Consider the following 9,114-nt stretch of genomic DNA (forward strand, 5'->3'; position numbering starts at 1 on the left):
CCAACCGTGGTAGTGTACATGCTACTGAGTGTTTTAATTTCATAGACAACGCTGGGATCAGCTTGTGCTGTGTATGTGTATGGCAACCGAGGTTCTAAACCTTCTAAGGCTGAACTGCTAGAGTATTCTACGATCAGGTTTTGGTAGAAGTTGGACAGTGAATCATCAACAAAAAGGACTCTTGTGATTTTACCATACTGTTTCAGAAAGTCAATAACCTGTTCATCTTTCTCAGATACCTGTGTTATCCCAGCGACAACAACCGCATTAGGTATTTTGACACCAGACTTTTGTATGAAATCCATGCTGGTCATTGCCTCAATATTGATGCTCAAATCAATTGGCTCCTGGCTGGCTCGCCACTTCTGTAACCAACTTTAAGGTATAAAGGTGAATTACAGCGCAATAATTACTTGGGCTCGTAATAAGACCCTGGCCAGAATCAGAAGACACCAAACTCGTATGGAGCCAAAGTATTGAGCAGCAATAATGACCTGGACACAATGTTAACTTTTGAGTAGCCACTCTTGTATTGTTACAAAGTATAACAGGTATTTGTCCAATTTATACAGATAAAGTATAAAATAAAATAAATAGTGTGCACACTCAAACAAAATAAAAGTACTCGTTGGGGCCCTTTAAGAATTTAGAATTAAGTTGGCGATAGCCAACTTCAAAGGTCCTTGTGAGTGTAACTGGAATGTATGAGTGTGTGGTGTGTATCTTCTTTGGGGTAGATCGTCCTCAAAGTGGTTGGCTCGCCATCTATCACAACCAGAATATCGTCCTGGTCCTTGGACTTTTCCGTCCTCTCCAAAAAACCTGACCTATAATCCAGGTCATAAAATGTACATTCTAATCAGTCTGTTTCAGATGCATTGTTTAAGGTTAAAATACAAAATCAAAATATTGCATCACCTCATATTCATTGCATCAACATCTTAAATCTTATCAAATCTCACAGTTCTGTTGTACAACATTCAATTTTCAAGCATATCAAATATGAGAACTAAACATCTAAGTTGCTCAAATATTTCTCCATTAATGTAAACATTAATTAAACAATACTTATGGTAAGTAACCATTGACACTCAAAATACAATACACCATAACAAATTCAGAACTATGTGCAAATAAGCAACAAAATATACATGTGAGTTCAGTTCAGAGGCATTAAAGCAGTGTGCTTAATTTCTCCACACTATAGGCCTATTCGTGAGAGAGAAATGCACTAAAAATTACCCTCTAGATTACTTTAAACTCACAGTGAACTGACAAAAATTAGCTTTAGAGCAGCTAAGAACATGTTGCTCACCGTTGCTCTGTTTCACAAAAGCCCAACACACACTGGCGTTGGAATTGCAGCAGCTCTCCGGATGAAAGGTGAGTGGTTAGCCTGTGAGACACCGAGCTAGCATTAGCATGATCGCGACGGTAAGTCTCTACAAGTTTTTTTTCCATCAGAATAACACTCGTCTTACCGACGTTGCCTCTCTCCTTCATCCAGCCACTCGACTCCGGACTTCCAGCAGGTAAGTACGCTGGCTTTCCTTCCTCTCAATCCTGAGTTTTTCCTCTCTTTTGTCCGTGGATTTCTCGGTTTGAGTAGTAGATGCCTCCACTCCTCTTGCTGAGATGAGAAAAACCCGGGAGCACCATGCACCTCCTCCTCACTTCCTGGCTGACAGGGTCAATGCGGCCTGGGTAGGCTCTGATTGGTTGCTGAGCTAGGTGCCCTCACGTGGGGTGAACTGAGAGGTGCATTCAATGGTCATAGGAAATACGACGCTTGTTGATGTGGACAGTTAATATAAAGAGAATAACTATGATTTTTTCATCTGGGCTACACATGCTTGATGCCGAAATTGCCCAGCTGTTTACCGTAACTCGGACACGGAAGGTGAAGAGTTTGATGGATTTGTGGAAGTTGAATGTACTGGAAATGTAAGTGTATTGTTCAATATTTGATGTTTAACAGCTCAACAATGTTAATAGTTACTGTGAATGAGTTGGTTAAATTTTAACTCATCCGATTGTTTTATTCTGCTGAATGCACTTTAAACGCCTTTTAATCCGGTGTGAGAGGGATCCGGGCATGCTTGATGCCGAAATTGCCCAGCTGTTTACCGTAACTCGGACACGGAAGGTGAAGAGTTTGAGGGAATTGTGGAAGTTGAATGTACCGTACTGGAAAAAGTGTGTATTTTTCAATATTTAATGTGTTACAGCTTAACAGTGTTAAGAGTTACTGTGAATGAGCTTAATAAAGGTCGAGTTATTTTTTGTATGTCTTAATGCGTCTTATAATATGATGCGCCTTATGTATGAAAACAGAGCCAGTCTTCAACAGTGCGCCTTATAATCTGGTGAGCCTTATAGTGCGGTAAATACGGTACATGAAACTTGTATATTTTGGATACTTACTAAAACACTATATGAAAGTAATGAGAAAGTGGCCACCTTCATGAGTGAATCATATAAGGCTTATATGATTGTCCAAATTCAGAGGCTGCTTCCACCTGAGGACCTGGCCTTCGCGGTCTAAAGAAAGCCGGGTAGTACGTCACGAGCTCCCTCGGTGGAGTGAAACGCTGCCATCTGCTCCTTGCTATCTAAAATATAACAGTGCACTGGCGTAAACTCTCGACCGTCTCACACTTCTGTTTAATCAGTTTTCTGTTTGACGTTTATTCAGCTGTGAAAACCCAGAGGAACCCTCCCGAGGGATTAATAAAGTTAAATTTAATTTGATCTAATCTAATAACTTTAATTTCAGCCAAACTGATTTACAAATAAAACACTGAAAACGCCAAACAATAACATTTTGAAGTTATCAAAGTGACTTATATATCATGTTTAACCCAAGTAGCGAAAGACCGCGGGGATTTGAAGACGATGCGTCGGTCGGCTCAGATATTTGAAGTTTACACAGCTACATTCTCACCTGAAAATATGTTAAAAGTTTTTTTGCGACCCAAAAAGAGAAATAAGAGTAATATTAAAACTAAGTTGCTGCTGACATTGTTGGAAACTGGAATTGGCTGGACCAGTCTGGGATATGGTTTTTCAATTTTGTTGTCCGGGTGGAAAATCGGGAGAAATTTGGGAGAATGGTGGCTCCGGGAGATTTTCTGGAGGGGCACTGAAATTTGGGATTCTCCCGGAAAAATCGAGAGGGTTGGCATGTATGGTTGTGGCAACATCACTAACCTTGTCAAACACCTCAGAGCAAATCATATCACAGAATATGACGAGTGTATGTTGAGGTGAACTGAAGAGGAGGACAGGGACAGGTGCTGCTAAGGCGAGACACGGAGTCCTTTAGTGCTGCAGGCAGGCAACGTGTTCACATAGCGCACAACTTCAGTTTTTTTATTTCTATGTGATGAGCTCTGCATTATTAAGTGATAAGAACAAGTAATCTGATGTCCTGTAATCATTATGACGCTATAATTTGAGATACAATAAATAAAATAAGTATTGGTATTGGATCAGTATCGTCGATACCACCCTGAATATTAATTGGTATCGGATCGGAAAGAAAATCAGTGGTATCGCACATCACTATCTAAAACTAAATTCAAACTTCTGCACCCAATTCTTCCCTTTTAAAGGCATTAAAATGTATACTGTAAAGTTAGAGAAATCATTAAAAGCCCCAAATTACAATATAATATTCATATTCATTATAAGAGCCTCTAAACTTCTCACCACATCTGTATGAAACTCCTGGCACCATTTTTGGTGATCCCAGCATCTGTTGACAAATTTGGGGCGGACGTCATAGTAATTTAACCTTAGTTATGGTTCATACTAGGTTTTGCAATATTATTTTACTATTTTACACATTTGACTTTCTTATATATTTCATTATTTTACTATCACTTACCACACTTTATAATTTTATCAAAACATTTCTTTCTTATAGCATTTTGTGAGGTGATTTTGGTCCAACTGTAATTATTACAAAAGGACATCTTAACTGTATAAACAACACACTGAACAACCGACAATGAAAAGAATAAAACTTCTGAACCTCTCAAGGCGCACCCTTGAAGTTTGATCAGGGTCTCGTCAGTTTACAGAACTTTTCTCTGAATGGCTGACACCCTTACCAAACACAGAGTAAGTTTACATTTCTTAAATCATACTTGCCCCTTTAAAAACCCTCTCATCCGCTCTCCACTCTGGATTCTTTAATAATTGAGATTTCAGTGGTGACTCTGTCTGATCTCAGTTGCCACGCACTCGCCTTCTCCATACTAGTGATGTGTTGATCGTGAACGAAACGGCTCTTAGAGCCAACTCTTTGAAGTGAACGATGCGAGGAGCCGTTGGGTTTTTTTTTTCTTTTTCTCACCCTCTAGCTGTATCCCAATTCAGGGTCTGCAGGCTTAAAGGCCGCATTTTAAGGCCGATTACATCACAGCGATGCGACGAAGGCTGTCCCAATTCAAAGGCTGCTCGAAATGCGGCCCTCAAATGCGTCCTTCATTTCCCTGAATTTTAAAGATGTGGTGGTGTAGACTTCATGGCCCAACATATCTCAGACTTCATAGCGCGGCGGTGGGTGTGGATAATTTTGCCGAAAAAAACGGTGAAAGCGGAGCGGCCAAAGAGTAAACTTTTAAAAGTAAGTACTGAATATTATGTCACTTATTTATGTGCAAATGTTTAATAATGAAGAACATTAAAACATTACTGTTGGCCACATGTCCGTAAAGTCATGTGACATTAGCGGTGTTTGTACTTTCAGCGTTAACTTGGTTTTAAAGACTTTACTTTAAAATATAAGACGTTCAATAGTTGACCTTAATCTTACAGAGAATGTGATGATTTAATGGATAATTAAAGTCAGTCATATATCCACAAACGCAACAAGCTCAGTGAATGCTGCTCGGTTTGCAGTCCTGAATATCACGTGATTTATCAAAACGTGATTTTACTTCAGCAGCACAGAAAGCGTCTGAAGGTGAGCTTAAAAAATGACTGCAGGCTTAGGCTACATTGTGGAACAGATGCTACCGCTGCGTACTGTAGAGTGTCTGTCTTTAAAAAAATGTATTTATTATTTAAAGCAGCGGTCCCCAACCTTTTTCGCGCCACGGACCGGTTCATGCCCGACAATATTTTCACAGACCGGCCTTTAAGGTGTTGCGGATAAATACAACAAAATAAAACTAGTACCGGTACCGTAAAAAAGAAGATTTATTCATAACACACGTGAAAAGACCCAGGAAAACCGAGTTAACGATAACAAAATCACGCTCAGAACCGATAAAAACCCTGAAAACTATACATTTCACACCTGAGCCTCAACTCTCACGGCCCGGTACCAAACGACTCACGGACCGCTACCGGTCCGAGGCCCGGGGGTTGGGGACCGCTGATTTAAAGAGTTTAATTTCTATTGTTTGTCCACTCAAGGTTTATATGGATTTTAAGAAGTATTTAGTTAAATACTTATGTAGTAATTAAGTTACTTTTTTGACACAGTAATTAGTATTTTAAATACAATATTGACTAAGTAATTAGTAATTAATCACTTTTTTAAAGCAACTTACCCAACACTGGTTATGTGTTTGTATACTTTGTGCCCAATTTGACGCAAATAGCAGAAGTCAGCCTGTTTAAGGCTCTGATATCTATTCTGTATGACTTAACTTGGAGCGCCTTAGAAAACGACTCCCTTTCGACGCCCTAGAGCCAAATATCGACCACGCCATAAAAAGTGCTATAAAAATATTATATATTAATATTTTTTTCCACTTTAAATTAGCCAATCTTTTAGACCTACTTCTCCTTGAAATATTCATATAAAGTTTTAATTACATTTCGCGGATTTTAACCCTTTATATCCCGGTTTTGTCACATGAGCGCACGGCTTTTTTTGGCGAAAAAAACGAAAAAATTAAATATTTTCCATAAAATACATTTGAAAGTTATATTTTATTGTAATTATAATTAGGCCTTTGGATGGTCTAAAAATTACCACTGACATTCATTTTGATCGGCCGTTAGTTTTTCTGCAGGAGAACGGTTTTTCACTCTTGCCCGGTTAAATGCATATTACCTTGTTGCCTTCTAAAATAAAATAAAAAGCATTATGTAAATAAAAATACAAGATCAGTTTGAACCAAATAAACATTTATTTTTTCAACGATGAACAAGAACATGTATATCGTTGTTGGGAATGGGGAAATGTATGAGAGAGAAAGAGAGAGCTAGTGAGAGGGTGGGGGGGCTGTGTGTGGCCGGGGGGTAAATGTCTTGCTCAGGTAGAGCAGTTGCTGCAGACAAATTTGCTGTGGGCTCGGCAGGTGAACTTTCCACATTTGCTGCAGGTGTTTCCGACTCGCCTCCTTTTCTCAAAACAGAGCTCACAGGACTTCCTGCCCTTGGGATCTGTCACTCCAGAGGGGCCTGCAGCAGCACCATCCTGCGCATCTCTGACTAATTCAGCAGCGGCTGATGAGCGGGGAAGGCGCTCTCTTTTTGACAAATGAGGCTTGATCAGGCTTTCTCCCACCTCTTCTATGAACAGCCTCCTCCTGTGTGACTTCTGCTGATGCCAGGCCTGATCTACGGAGGTCCACAGCACGAAGGCGTTGTAGAGGGAGACGTCTATGACGTTATGAAAGAGGGCCATTGGCCATCGATTGGTCCGTCTCCTGCAGGAGTAGGTGCCAACAACCTAACAAAACAACAACAACATAAAACCTCTGTATATTTTACACAAGAATATATGAGCAAAAATGAATAAAGGTGTGCGTAACTGATGCGTAATGACACCCACCTTATCAAGGTTGTCGACACCTCCTTTGCATCGATTGTAGTCGTCAATGATCACCGGCTTTTTTCTTTGTCCATTGCTGACCTCCGGCCTGCGATGTTTGGTGCTCAACAAAAGCACATTCCTGCCCCGTCAGGGAATGTAGGACACTAGGGTGTGTTTCAATGAAAAGGCAAAGGTGGAGGCATAGACGGCTCTCCCTCTCGTCTGGTGCAAAACGGGTGGAATTTCTGTTTTGTTCCGGCGAATTGTGCCGACCAGAGCCATTTTATTCTTGAGGAGTTCCTCTGCCAGTTCAAATGAGGTAAAAAAGTTGTCGCATGTCACGACGTGTCCCTGGAGCCCGTCGGTCATCTGCAGGACGACCCTCATCCCCTGATTTACTTCGGCTGGTTCGCCCGCTGCTCTCCCGGTGTAAACCTGCAGCCGCCAGGCGTAAGATGTCTTGACGTCGCAGGCTGCCCAGATCTTTATGCCGTATTTAGCAGGCTTTTTGGGGATATACTGGCGGAAACCGCACCTTAAGGTCCCGGTCTGGACTAAACAACATCGGCAGGCGGTGTGCCCACATGTCCCATACCTGCCGAAAGGGAGCCAATTTGTCGGTACGGCGTCCAGGTCGGGAGAGCTTGTCGTCAAATCTGAGGGCCCTGCAAATGTGCGAAAATCTTTTCTGGGACATCGCGTCCCGGAACATCCTCCTTCCCGTTTTCTCACTCCAAAGGCTTTTGATTGACTCATGTTTTGACCGGTATACACCGGCCAAAATGAGCAGCCCCACATAAGCCAGCATTTCGTCGCTGTCCAAATCTCTCCATTCTGAGATTGCCCGTCTGCCATGAAGGTTTGTCATTGAAACGATATGCTGTATAATCTCATCGGTTAGGAACAACCTGAAGCTGGAGAGTGGGTCTGAAATTCGGGCGACGGCGTAGTGGGTCAGTCCCGGAATAAGCCCCGTGGGTGCTGCGACGTAGCGCAGCGTCTCGGTGTTTGTCGGGGACCATTTCTTTCCATTTTTGGCAGTCCACGCCGCTGCTTCCTTGTGCGTCTCCCCCTCGTTCTCATCTCCAGTAGAAAAATCAGAAGACGACTCCTGCTGATCGGTGTGGAGAGACGACTCCTCCGTGTCATCCCCGGAATCAGAGTCACTCTGGGCGGGTGAAGAGGAAAGATCCTCGCTGTCTGAGCGCATCAGGATGTCCACTACTTCCTCGGTCCTGTAATACCGTGCCATCGTGAAAATGCCTACTCCCGCGCTACGGCTTATTCTTATAACCTCTGCTGCAGTGCACCTGCATAAACAAGCTAAGCTTGAAGACAAAATAAAGTCTAATTTGTTTTTTGTTCTCGTTTTCATGTTAGATTTGTTTGCATTGCGGGGTGGACTTCAAAGAGGGAAGGCTTCTGATTTTAGACATAAACATACTTTTATCTAAAGTTAGAAGCAGACACAGACACATCTTTTTCTCTTCTTTTAGGCAAAAGGACCTTTATTTTTTTTTAAATATAAAGGTCATTGATAGTGACACAGAACACCACTCTTTTTTCACTTTTTAAAGCAGAACAACACGCTTAAAATCTGATTTTTCTTGGCTGGAGTTCGTTCAATGGTGAAATATGAAACAAGGGCGCCACCTGGTGGACAAATAAAAAAAATTACAATTCTAAGGCCCCTACTTCAAAGACTGAGTGAAAGTGGAAAGATGACATTTAATTTGATGGTAATGATTGGGCAGTGAAAAATAGCGTTTATAATGGGTTTCAATGGGGCGTTTTTTGGCTCTAGGATCTCAAGTGGATGGAAGTTTGTAGCTTAGCCACTTTAAGCTAATCTAATGAACTCAGACTGGAATTCTAAAGTTAAAAAAAAAAATGTTTGGAAAGTTTGGCTATATTCTATTCAACACAGTGAAAATGGCTTGAAATTAAAAAACGCTGTGGATGAAAAATGGCTCCAGGTAGCCCAGAGGGGTTTAACCCTTGTGCTCCCCTTCGGGCCAGCTCCAGACCCCGGGGGTCCCAGAGTACTCCTGGGTCGCATTTCACAGGCCGCGCATCAGGGTTGGCTCCCGCGCCCCGTACACCCACGTTTCCCTCCCTGAATGCCACTCCTGTTTCAATTTTTTTCCTAGTTTCAGGCAGGCTCTATCACGTTCGTCCATGGGAGGCCGCTCTTAATTTGTTGGCATTCTTACATTTGGCTCAATGCTTACATATATGTGTAAAAAGAAAATGTACGAGCTGTGATAACTGTTTCTGATAGAATGAAGAGTAGACTGATATATTAAATATTCCTTTATTGGGTGAGAAAATCATAC

The 9,114-nt window shown here is 41.7% G+C and overlaps 1 pseudogene; it reads right to left on the reverse strand.

Annotated features, from left to right (window-relative positions):
• Positions 1–6,126: 6,126 nt before the first annotated feature.
• LOC120734927 lies at positions 6,127–8,850 on the reverse strand (annotated as a pseudogene).
• Positions 8,851–9,114: the final 264 nt, after the last annotated feature.

The sequence above is a fragment of the Simochromis diagramma genome, unplaced genomic scaffold (assembly GCF_900408965.1).
Source record: "Simochromis diagramma unplaced genomic scaffold, fSimDia1.1 OVJJ01000176.1, whole genome shotgun sequence".
Taxonomy (NCBI): Eukaryota; Metazoa; Chordata; class Actinopteri; order Cichliformes; family Cichlidae; genus Simochromis; species Simochromis diagramma.